At 39.9% G+C, this 13,093-nt stretch overlaps 2 protein-coding genes across 3 annotated transcripts in view; both read right to left on the bottom strand.

Annotated features, from left to right (window-relative positions):
- LOC109686580 (uncharacterized) overlaps nt 1–13,093 on the bottom strand; it is a 301,371-nt gene that overhangs the window by 85,533 nt on the left and 202,745 nt on the right. The window lies entirely within an intron of this gene.
- The window catches only part of LOC109686579 (uncharacterized), a 38,464-nt gene continuing 27,147 nt past the window's right edge, over nt 1,777–13,093 (bottom strand). For both annotated transcript variants that reach the window (XR_012441264.1, XM_020163951.2), the window contains 2 exons: nt 11,666–11,790; nt 1,777–2,349 (listed from right to left, as the gene is read on the bottom strand). The gene's annotated coding sequence lies outside the window, so the exon portion shown is untranslated. The remainder of the gene's footprint in view (nt 2,350–11,665; nt 11,791–13,093) is intronic.

Raw genomic sequence — 13,093 nt, forward strand, 5'->3', positions numbered from 1 at the left:
GAAGACAGAACCTTGTGTAGAAGCTTTCATTTAGGGCATCTTTCACCTCCTATTCCTGAGGTGGAACTGATGATTCCTGATGACTGGACTAAGAAATGGAGTGGTAAGTACAACTCTGGTGGCCATCAGGGTGACAATGTAAATACAATGGAACCTCTAGACTTGTGACAGATGATGAGGGTGAAACCACATCACACAACCACCAGAGAGAGATGGAGTACAAACATTGAAAATTTCTTCTGCCAGTGCCAAAGAGGGGATCCTCAAGATGGCAACCAGATTGAAGACTAATAGTGGACAAGGATGAATAAACATCATTTCAGATGTGGAACACACACAAGGATCACATGAGGTTACAGAGGCTGTTTGGTTATAACAGGAAAATTTCAAGGGGAGAAGGACTGGACCACAAAATGGGGGCTTCCCTAAGACTCCCAATGAGGTGGAAAGAAATTGTCACATTATCCCCATGGTTGAGCTACCAGTCTGGGTTCAGACCCCCAGCTGGGCACAGTCAGTCAGCAATGCTCCCTGCAATGCAGGGGTGACAGATGGCTACATAACAGTCACAGCCAATAACCGTGAGTAGGCTTAAGTGGGTTTAGCCCAATGTGAGAGAACACTTGCTCATCGCAGGCCACAATATGGTGGAGTGATAAGGACAGTAGGCCAACCAGCACACAAGAGGTGATAGGATCAGCCAGACAATCTCCAGGATGGAGAGGAACATAGCCAGGAGTCTGTGCTCAACCTAGAGGGCAGCCATCATGAACTGGTTCCCAGAAGTGTGCACAGGGACCAGCAGGTAGAGTGGGAAAAGGGGTGGTGGCAGCTGCCAATGAAATAGCCGAAGAGAAGGAGTCCTGCCCTGGGATCCAGGCTGACCAGGAATCCTGTTGCATTTGTAGCATCAGACCTGAACGAAGGCATGATGTGAATACACAGGCTTTCACACAGATGCAACCGCAATTTAAGAGCTCTGTGTTTTTGTTGTTTTTAAAGAGAGGAACAAGTTGAAACTCAGGGTTTCATGGTTGCAAACTAGGTACTCCACTGCTTGAGCTGTCTGCCAGTCAATTTTGATAATGGTTATTTAGGAAATTGTATCTTGAGAACTGTTTTCCCAAGTTGGCCTGGAACTTCTATTCTCCCAATCTTAAGCCTCTTAAGTAGCTAGGATTACTGGTGTGAGGAAGAGCCACACAGCTCAGTGGGTTTTTCTTAGGTGGTCATTGGTAATTACTACTGCAAAGTGATTCCTGAGACATGTACTAATTCTTTCATGACTGTCATGTCAGTCATTCCCTGCAGATTCATTTTGCATAGGGATCTGACACTCCAAGCGTCTAAAGTTGCTGTGCAGTGCTTAGGAGGCAGAGGCATCAGGATTGTGAGTTTGACACTTGCCTAGGCAAAGGTAATGAGACCCTTTCTCAAATGGAAATAAAAGGGCTAGGGGTAGCACAGGGTGTTGTGCTTGATTAGCAGCACAAGGTCTTGTGTTGTGTTTAATCACCAGTACAAGGAAAACATAGGAAATGGGAGGGAAGACGACTTACTAACATATTACACTCATGCACAATTGGGTAAACCTCAAGAGAACATCACATCAATAATTTTATATTTTGTGCAAATTTTTGTTGAGAGATGGTTAGCCCAGGCTGTCCTGGAACAAATGCTTATTCTACCTCAGCCTGTTCCCTGATGTGATTACAGATGAGCACTACCATGCCTGGATTAATTATATTTAAACCAAGAGCGAAAATTTGAAATAAATTAGGCCAGAGATATATTTTATAAGCAAACTATTGAGAAACACAACATATTGAAAACTTCTAAACATGTTGTTCAGGTTGTGCATTTTCTGGGAGTATTCTACATAAGTTACTTTGCATCAAACTCTTCACATCACTAATATTTGTAGGATTCCACTGCATGAGGAATTTTCACAGGACTTTGAAACTATCTCTCATCACTGAAAACTTCTTCTTCTTTTGCACATTCACAGATTTTGGTTCAGGGTGTGTCTTATATATGTGCCATCAGGAGAGTCTTGTAAAACTCTTCCAATCAAGGCTTCCTGACATAGTATTTTCCTGTGTATCTGGGAAGTGAAATGAGATGACTGTAGGCGTTTGCACATGTTAAATGATGTGAGTCCCGTTGCAATGCATTCTCATGATTGCTAGTAAGGTCATGATAGTTAACTGCTCCCTATACAAAAGTTAGGCATTCTCCCCTCCATGAGTAACTGCATGTTTCCTACGACAAGGACCTGCAATCCAGGTGCAGATTTCTCCACAGTGACTCTCTTCTGAGTGTTCAGAAGGTCTCTTGACTGCTTCATACCTGTGTGAAAAGGGAAACATATTACTAAGATTTAGAATATAATTTAACTTACTAGTTTTATTCCCTCTCTTAACAATTTTTAAACATGAATGAACTGAATGCTCTGCAGAATGGCCTAAGGACAGCCATTATTAAAAAACAATCTTATTCAGGTATGGAAATTGTGGTACAGAACCTGCCTGGCTATCATTAAGGCCTTTGTCCAATCTCTAATACTGCAAAAAAAAAGAAAGAAAGAAAAGAAAAGAAAAAGAAAGGGGCTTCTAAATACTGTATGGAAGGCAACTATTTTGCAAACAGTGAATGGCTGTGTCACATCTTCACATCTCTTTATTTTCAGTCTGTATGTTGCTTAGGCTGACCTCAAACACATAGCCCATGTCTATCAGCCTGGCGATGACCATAAATTACAGGTATATACCACCAATACTGATTCCCTATGTAATTTTCCAAAAATTATTAGCACGTATAAGTTCATTTAGGAGTTCCATTGTGATATTTATATACATGCATGTAGTGTAGTTTGGTCAAATTCACCCTGATGTGACTTTTTCTCCCTATGTCATTTCAATGTACAACATTATTCTTCATGCAAAATTCATGGGACTAAAAGCATTGTGTATTTTGAAATATTTGCAGATATAAAATAAGATATTTTGATGATATCCTAAACACAAAATTACATTCTTTTTGGCACTACTAGGGCCTTGAACTCAGGGACTTGTGCTTGGTGGGTGCTCTACCACTAGAGCCACTCGGCCACCTCCTTTCACAATGGTTATTTTTTGGGGGTGACATGGGATAATGGAAATCAGTGCTCTGAACTCGTGAGAAAAGGTGCTCAAGTGCAGTTGGCTATTTTGGAGATAATGGTCTCTCTTTCTGCTCACCAGCCTGGAGCACAATACTCCTATTTGTGCTTTCCTGCTTGGAACATGTACCCAGCTAAATTTTCTCTTTCCACAGTCCATACTGTGGAGCAGCACAGATGCCCACAAACCACTGGTCCTCTCATTGACTCATTAAAGGAACACTGTCACTCTTACCTACAGAAGCCAGGTTCTTCAAGGCTTCCTAATCACATCTCTGTAGAGATTCTTAAGTAAAGAATCCAGCAGGGCCTACTCCTCCATGGTGAGGTTCATGGCTATATCCTCACAGTGACCTATCTTCTGAGGTCACTGACTTCTAAAACATCCCAAAGATTTCAATTTCCAGGAGGAAGAATGGGACTCACAGCACTGGAAATCTACATTCAGTTCATAAGCAGTTCATATGATGTGGTACTCCTTATAAGGTCACTCCATGTCCTGGGTTGCCACACTCTTACCCTGCATCCACACTCACACCTTGTCTCACAGCAATTCTGACACTAGATTAGAACTCTGTGGTGAAGCAACAGTAGAACAGGATCACCCCAACTTCTATACACTGGGTCTGCAGCACCTCTCATGACAAAGTCCTACTATGTAGGGAGCACACAGGCATTAACAAAAGCCATCCTGTGACGACTTACTCAACAAATGCCTGAGAAAAAATTTTAACCTTTGTCAGTATATGGGAACTATTTTTCACTTTTAGGTAGTTTTCATTTTTATTATCATTCTTATGATTTTCTCACATCCCACACTTAAAAGTTGAGCAAATGATTTTAAGCTACACTACGACAATATTGGAAGATTATACCTGGTTGCTTACACACCAACCTTGATACTAAAAAAAAAAATCACAAAAAGAATAAAAACTAGAAAACAACAAAAAAGTCATGAATGATAATAGATGATGTGAATGTAGAAATATTACAGTTGTTATTAGGGAATGTCCAAAGACAATCATATAAGGGAAAGAGTGGGAAATGTTCTAGACAGAACTCAGTGTCACCAATATGCCACCATCACTGACATTTACACAACTGCTGATTCCAAAAATACATCTTTAATTAGCCTAGGGAAACCTACATTAACCAGTCGAGCATTGGTGGATCATTCCTCTAAACCTAGCTAAATGGGAGGCTGAGAGCAATTAGGCAAGAAGAAGGAATAAAAGGAATATAAATAGGTAAAGAAACTGTCAAAATATCCCTATTTGCAGACGACATGATCCTATACCTTAAAGACCCAAAAAACTCTACTCAGAAGCTTCTAGACATCATCAATAGCTATAGCAAGGTAGCAGGATATAAAATCAACATAGAAAAATCATTAGCATTTCTATACACTAACAATGAGCAAACGGAAAAAGAATGTATGAAAACAATTCCATTTCCAATTGCCTCAAACAAAATCAAATACCTAGGTGTAAACCTAACAAAAGATGTGAAAGACCTCTACAAGGAAAACTATACACTTCTGAAGAAAGAGATTGAGGAAGACTATAGAAAGTGGAGAGATCTCCCATGCTCATGGATTGGTAGAATCAACATAGTAAAAATGTCGATACTCCCCAAAGTAATCTACATGTTTAATGCAATTCCCATCAAAATTCCAATGACATTCATTAAAGAGATTGAAAATCTATTGTTAAATTTATATGGAAACACAAGAGGCCACGAATAGCCAAGGCAATACTCAGTCAAAAGAACAATGCAGGAGGTATCACAATACCTGACTTCAAACTATATTACAAAGCAATAACAATAAAAACAGCATGGTACTGGCACAAAAACAGACATGAAGACCAGTGGAACAGAATAGAGGATCCAGATACGAAGCCACACAACTATGAGCAACTTATCTTTGACAAAGGAGCTAAAAATATACGATGGAGAAATAGCAGCCTCTTCAACAAAAACTGCTGGGAAAACTGGTTAGCAGTCTGCAAAAAACTGAAACTAGATCCATGTATATCACCCTATACCAAGATTAACTCAAAATGGATCAAGGATCTTAATATTAGACCCCAAACTCTCAAGTTGATACAAGAAAGAGTAGGAAATACTCTGGAGTTAGTAGGTATAGGTAAGAACTTTCTCAATGAAACCCCAGCAGCACAGCAACTAAGAGACAGAATAGATAAATGGGACCTCATAAAGCTAAAAAGCTTCTGTTCATCAAAAGAAATGGTCTCTAAACTGAAGAGAATACCCACAGAGTGGGAGAAAATATTTGCCAACTATACAGCAGACAAAGGACTGATAACCAGAATATACAGGGAACTTAAAAAACTAAATTCTCCCAAAACTAATGAACCAATAAAGAAATGGGCATGTGAACTAAACAGAACTTTCTCAAAAGAAGAAATTCAAATGGCCAGAAAACACATGAAAAAATGCTCACCATCTCTAGCAATAAAGGAAATGCAAATTAAAACCACACTAAGATTCCACCTCACCCCTGTTAGAATAGCCATCATCAGCAACACCACCAACAACAGGTGTTGGCGAGGATGCAGGGAAAAAGGAACCCTCTTACACTGTTGGTGGGAATGTAGACTAGTACAACCACTCTGGAAAAAAATTTGGAGGCTACTTAAAAAGCTGGACATTGATCTACCATTTGATCCAGGAATACCACTCTTGGGGATATACCCAAAAGACTGTTACTCCAGAGGCACCTGCACATCCATGTTTATTGCGGCACTATTCACAATAGCCAAGTTATGGAAACAGCCAAGATGCCCCAGCACTGACGAATGGATTAAGAAAATGTGGTATCTATACACAATGGAATTTTATGCAGCCATGAAGAAGAACGAAATGTTATCATTCGCTGGTAAATGGATGGAACATCATTTACCATGATGTTGGAGAACATCATTCTGAGTGAGGTTAGCCTGGCCCAAAAGACCAAAAATTGTATGTTCTCCCTCATATGTGGACATTATATCAAGGGCAAACACAACAATGGGATTGGACTTTGAGCACATGATAAAAGCGAGAGCACACAAGGGAGGGGTGAGGATAGGTAAGACACCTAAAAAACTAGCTAGCATTTGTTGCCCTTAATGCAGAGAAACTAAAGCAGATACCTTAAAGCAACTGAGGCCAACAGGAAAAGGGGACCAGGAACTAGAGAAAAGGTTAGATCAAAAAGAATTAACCTAGAAGGTAACACCCACGCACAGGAAATCAATGTGAGTCAATGCCCTGTATAGCTATCCTTATCTCAACCAACAAAACCCCTTGTTCCTTCCTATTATTGCCTATACTCTCTCTACAACAAAATTAGAGATAAGGGCAAAATAGTTTCTGCTGGGTATTGAGGGGAGGGAGCGGGAGGGGGTGGAGTGGGTGGTAAGGGAGGGGGTGGGGGCAGGGGGGAGAAATGAACCAAGCCTTGTATGCACATATGAATAATAAAAGAAAAATGAAAAAAAAATGGGAGGCTGAGATTGGGAAGATGGAGGAACAAAGTCAGCCATACAACTACATGAAACAAAACTTGTGCACAGCAAAGGAAATGGTTGCCAAACTTGAGACACCCCACAGAATGGAAGAAACTCTTTGTCATGTATATATCTGACAAGGGATTAATAACCAGAATTTTCAGGTAGCTCCAAAAACTATACTCCCAGAGAATCCATGATTTGGCGAAGAAATGGGCAGTGAAGTGAACAGAAATTTTTCAAATGAAGAAATATAAATGGCCAAAAATATACATGAATAAATTGTCAACATCCCTGGACAAAAAGGAATTGCAAATCAAAACCAAATTAAGATTCCACCTCACTCCTGCTAGAATGGCTATCATCAAGAGGACAAATAAGAACAAATATTGGAGAGGCGGGAGAATAAAGAAACCCTCATACACTGTTGGTGGAAACTTAAATTAGTACAACTGCTATGGAAAGCAACATGGAGGATCCTAAAAGCTAAGACCCACTCATGATTCAACAACACCACTCCAAGGCATAACCTGAAGGAATGTAAGTCAGGTTACAATAAAGATACTTGCACAACCATGTTTATACCAGCACCATTCACAGCAGTCAAGAAATGGATACAGCACAGATGTCCTAAAACTGATGAATGCATTAAGAAAATGTGAAATTTATACACAATGGAATTTTATTTAGTTATAAAGAAAATCAAATTCTGTTGTACACAGGTAATGGATGGAACTGGAGATCATATCTATTAGTAAAGGGAACAATGCATTAAAATGTTAAAAAGAACCAGATATTGGTGACTCATGCCTATAATCTAGCTGTCAGGAGACAGAGATCAGGAGGATCATGGTTCAAAGCTGGACCAGGAAGTAGTTCAGGAAAACCTACCTTGAAAATAGCCAACACAAAAAATGCCTGCATTAAAATGTTAAAAAGAACCAGATATTGGTGACTCATGCCTATAATCTAGCTGTCAGGAGACAGAGATCAGGAGGATCATGGTTCAAAGCTGGACCAGGAAGTAGTTCAGGAAAACCTACCTTGAAAATAGCCAACACAAAAAATGCCTAGTGGAGTGGTTCAAGTGGTACAGTTCATGCCTACCAGTCATGAGGTCCTGAGTTCAAACCCCTTTACCACCAAGGAAAAATAAGAGTACTACACAAATAAATAAATAAGAAGCCAAGGATCAAACTTTAATGGGTACACATCACAAGGAACACTGTCACTGCAAAAAACAATAAAAATGAAACAAAAAAACCCTTGAAAATTGTCTGAAAAAAAAACTTCAATGAAGAAGAACAGTAAAACAAGGACCAGGATCTGATTTCTAGTTTATACAGATCTAACAGTATTTTAAAAAATTATAAAAGTGGACATTTTTCTAACACTACAACAAAATCACAGAATATAGAGAATCAAGAGGACATGGCTCATTAATATACCATCTTTGAGAAACCTCAGACACTGAGCTTCTAGACAAGGACTCAAAAGGAGTGTCTTAATGCTCAAATGAGTATAGACAGAATGAAAGAACAAAAGGAAATTAGGAAAAGGATTATGATTAAAACAACATCTAAAGATTAAAGAGGATCTGAGGATCACAAGACATTAAAGAGATGTGTAATCCATTATTTCTGTCAGAGCCCTCAGGATCCATCCTCTCTGCAAAAGCCCTCCCAGATACCCCCAGAGATGTGCCCTACTAATACCTTAGGCATCACTCAACCCACTCATGTTGACAACCAATGTGAACCACACAGTATGCTTCTCTTCAGCACAGAAGACCTGAAATGGAAAACCTACCCAACAACAGAGGTTTACTTAGCTCACAGCTGTGGAGGTTCAAGGGCACAGTACTGGCATCAGCTGGGCTCTGCTGAGGAACTGCATGGCAGACAGCACCATGGCAAGAGTGTGGGACAGAGAAAGCAGTCAGATGGCCTGACAGGAAGCCAGACTGGGGAGAAGGGCCAGTCTTGAGACCCCCTGTACTAGTTCTTGCCTGTGAAAAGTCACATCCCCTTTCAGCACCCCCCAACAGAGGCTCAAATTACCAACACCTGCACCCTTGGGGAAACACTGAAAACCCCATACAAATCATAGCAGCGCCTAAAGGCACACTTATTCAAGTAGAAGGAAGGATCCGTTAACATGAAAACAAACCACTTGAAATTATACAGTTGGAGAGAAATGTAAGTATAACAGTGAAAGCATGGATCACCTGCAAAACTGCCTTGCAAGAATTATTAAAAGAAGGAATCTTTACTCCCATTTCCTGCATGGGGAATAGGAAATGTTTCTTCCTTTTTTCTCACTTTCCCCCACTAATAAACTTTACTATTGCTCATATAACAACAACAACAAAAGAATTGTAAAAAAAATTCTCAGGCTGAGCTACACAGCAAGACCCTGTCTCCAATAACTGGGGAAATAAATGGGAAAAAAACAGTGAAAAAAGACAAACAACAGGACTGGGCATATCACTCACGTGATAGAGTGCCCACATAGCAAGCTTGAAAGCCTGAGTTAAAACACCTGTACTGCCAAACAAACGAGAGAAAAAAGAAGAAAAACAAAATCAACAAAATAAAGTAGAAAATAATTAGTTATGTTTTAGGTAACAATCCAATTATATCAACAATCACATTAAATGTGAAAAAGCCAAACATAACAATTAAAAGACAGTGACTCCAGCTTTCACACCTATAGGCACTCACCTGAATGATCCAAGTCAGCACACAAGAGACACCTGCATGCACACCCACACTGTGGTACTCACAGTTCACAACAGCCCAACTGTGGATTCATCAATGGATGAACAAACAGGAAAAATGTGGGGTATACACACAATAGAAGATTACACACCAAAATAAGGCATGAAAATCAGAAATGCTTTTCTCTGCCTCAATTAACCCAATTGTCAATACTTCTGACTGTCCCTCACAGGTTATGTCAACTACTACAAGTGACATTCTGTCCAGAACAACCACCTGCAGGCAAAAGCAAACAGCTGAAGATGTGGAGTCCTGTCAACAGCAGTGATTCACAAAGTCCCATGTCACAAGCTTTCTGTCCTGGGGAAGCACCAAGAGCAAGGAAATGCCTGCCTGTGAACTCAAGGAAAGTGCAATTTTTCAACCTAAAATAAGGACATACTTTGAAATTCCCACTTTCTGCCTCAAAGGCATCACCTTGATTGGTCAGCAGAAACAGATCTCGTGCTAACCACTTTCCCAAACTTTCTCTCCTCCCTCCAGGTCTCTGACTCTGATCATCCCCTGCCTGGGCTAGCATAGGAGTTGTCCTTTACTGTCACCCTCAGGACAGGTGACCTTAATGAAAGGATCCTATTCCAGGACATCATGCTGCCCCTCCATCGCCCTCCTCTCCCCCTTCTTTCTCCTGTTTGCTCCTCCCTAGAAAGCACAGCCCTGCTCAGCCTCACCCTTGAGACCCTGTAGACCTTGCACTTGGGGCTGTCCCGCCTCTGCAATAAGCTCAGGTCCTGCCACCATCTGCATTTCATTTGTAAATGCTGTCTACACGCAGGCCAAGGAAGTCACCAATTACATCTGAGGGACCCATGTCTCCCATTGTGCTCAACCATGAAACGTGCACCTGCATGGGGAGGCCATGCAGGAAGTCCCCAAAAGGAGGGATTTTGCGCCAGTTCTCAGAACCTGGTTCAGGACCAGGTTACAGCAGAGATACTGTTTCCAACATCAGGAAACTCCCTTCTGATGTTCACAGGGTCTCTTGACTACTTCACAACTGTGCAAAATGGGATGCGCATTAACCCATTATTATTTAACTAACGATTTATGTACCCTAATAGTTTTTGAACATGAATGGACTGAATGCTCTGCAGAATGACCTGAGGATGGTTATTATCAAAATGATGGTATTCAGGTCTTGGGGACAGAGCTCAAGAGGCATAGTGCCTGTCTAGCAAGCATGAAACCCTGGGTTCACTCCCCATTATCAGAAAAAGAAAAAAAGTTAGTCATATGGGGTTTCTTAATACTGTTTCCAAGGTCACTATTTTGCAAGAACTGGATCTCTCATTCACATCTGTTTGTTTACTTTTAAGATTGTTTCTGTGTGGCTCAGGCTGGCCTCAAACTTCTGAACCATGTGTGACAGCCTTATGACTACAAGGAATTACAGGTATGTGCCACCAACATTGATTCCATATGTCTTTTATGATTGGTTTTTATTTTATCTTTTTTTAAAAAAAAAATAACTGCATATAGGCACTTCAATGTGATATTTCTACACATGTATATAACACAGGTGATCAAATTCACCCTGTTTGTATTACTTTTACCCTGTATTTCATTTTTACTGTTCTTTAGCATTCTTCATGTAAAATCTTGGGACTAAAGAATTGTGTTTCTTGGAACATTTGTATATGCAAAATGTGATACCCTGAAGATACCATAAACACACAAAAAATTCACGTTTGTTTTAAACCACACTGGTGGTTGAACTCCAGGCCTTCTGCATGCTAGGCAGGCCCGCTTAACAGTTGAGCCATTCCAACAGCCTGTTTTGCATTGTGTGCTATTTTCCATGGGTGGGGGAACACAGAATCTGATTCCAGTAACCTATCAGAGTAGGTTACTCTTTACATAGGATCTACTTTTTTGCCCAAGCTGGCCTTGAACAAGGATCCCAATCTTGGTCTCCCAGGAAACTAGGATTACAGAGATGAGCCACAGCACCCAGCTTCAAAATTTACTGTTGTATCATACTTACATTAAACCCAAAGTACTTAAGGTAAATTTGTATGGCCATAATTTGTACTGCATGTAACATTTGTGTACACTGAACCAACAGGTGTCAAGGTGGCATGTTGTCACTGTTTTCAATATCAGAACAATTCAGGATTTGCATTATGCAATACTATATGTTCAAACTATGCATTTTTGTAGGAAATTTTCTCAGGTTCAATCAATTCGAAGTTGGACATTTTATATTGACTCACTCTTAAACATTCTTGTCATTGTAGAATTCTTCTAGCATACTGATTTGTTTTGTCAAAGGCAAATTATCTGTTTCTTCTCCAATTTTTGTTGTCACCTTCAGTGTTCTTATTTTTCTGGTTCTTCCCTAAAATGATGACACAGAAAAATTATTCATAATCTATCAAAAGATGTAAAGAATAGTTACACAGCATTTTTTAAAGAATAACAGTTTATTAGAACCTCAACAAAAGAAATGAAAGACCACTACAAGGAAATTGTAAACCACTGAAGAAAGAAATCAAAGAAGACATCAGAACATCAAAAGATCTCCCATGCTCACGGATCGGCAGAATGAATACGGCGTAAGTGGCTATACATAAAGGCAAGCTACATGCTCAATGCAATCCCCATCAAAATTCCAATGACATCAATCACAAAGAATGAAAACTCAACCCTAACGTTCATATGGAAGCACAAAAGACCTTGAAGGGTGAAGGTAATATTGAGCAGAGGCAAACACTGGAGGAGCATAACAATAACCAAATTCAAACTATAATACAGAGCCACAGCAAAAAAAAAAAAAAAAAACACAACCACACAGCATGGCAGTGGCACAAAAACAGACACAAAGACCAAGGGAACAGAACAGAAGACTAGATATAAACCCACAGCTACTCCCACCTAATTTTTGGCAAAGGCATCCAAAACATCAGATGGAGAAAAGACACTCCCTTCTACAAATGTTGTTGGAAAAACTGGGTATCAGCATGTAGAAAACTGAAACAAGATCCATGTCTTTCACCTTGTAGAAATATCAAGTCCAAGTGGATCAAGACACATAATATAACACATGAGTCTTTCAAATAGTGTAGAAAAGAGCAGGGAATACACTGAAACATACAGGCAAGGACTATAACATCCTAAATAGAACTCCAATGGCTCAGCAATAAAGAGAAATGAGAAATGGGAGTACAAGAAACTAAAAAACTCCTGTATGGCAAAGGAAATTTTCACCAGACTTGAGATGCAGCCCACTAAATGGGAGAAAATCTTTGCAATCTACACATCTGACAAGGGATAAATAACCAAAATTTTCAGGGAGGTCAAAAATGAAACTCCCAAAGAATCAATGACACAATGGAGAAATGGGCAATGACTTGAACAGAAGTTTTACAAAGGAAGGAGAAAAAATGTCCAAAAAGCACATAAAGAAATTCTCAACATCCCTGAACAAAAAGGAAATGTAAATCAAAACCACATTAAGATGCCACCTAACATTCCTGTTAGAATGGCTACCATCAAGAACACAAATAGCAACAAATATTGGAGAGGCTGTGGGTGAAAGGACCTCTCATACACCGCTAGTGGGAATGTAAATTAGAACACCACTATGGGAAAACTGTATGGGGGCTCTCCAAAAAACTAAAAATAGAACTACCATATGATCC

Source organism: Castor canadensis, chromosome 14 (genome assembly GCF_047511655.1).
Source record: "Castor canadensis chromosome 14, mCasCan1.hap1v2, whole genome shotgun sequence".
Lineage (NCBI taxonomy): Eukaryota > Metazoa > Chordata > Mammalia > Rodentia > Castoridae > Castor > Castor canadensis.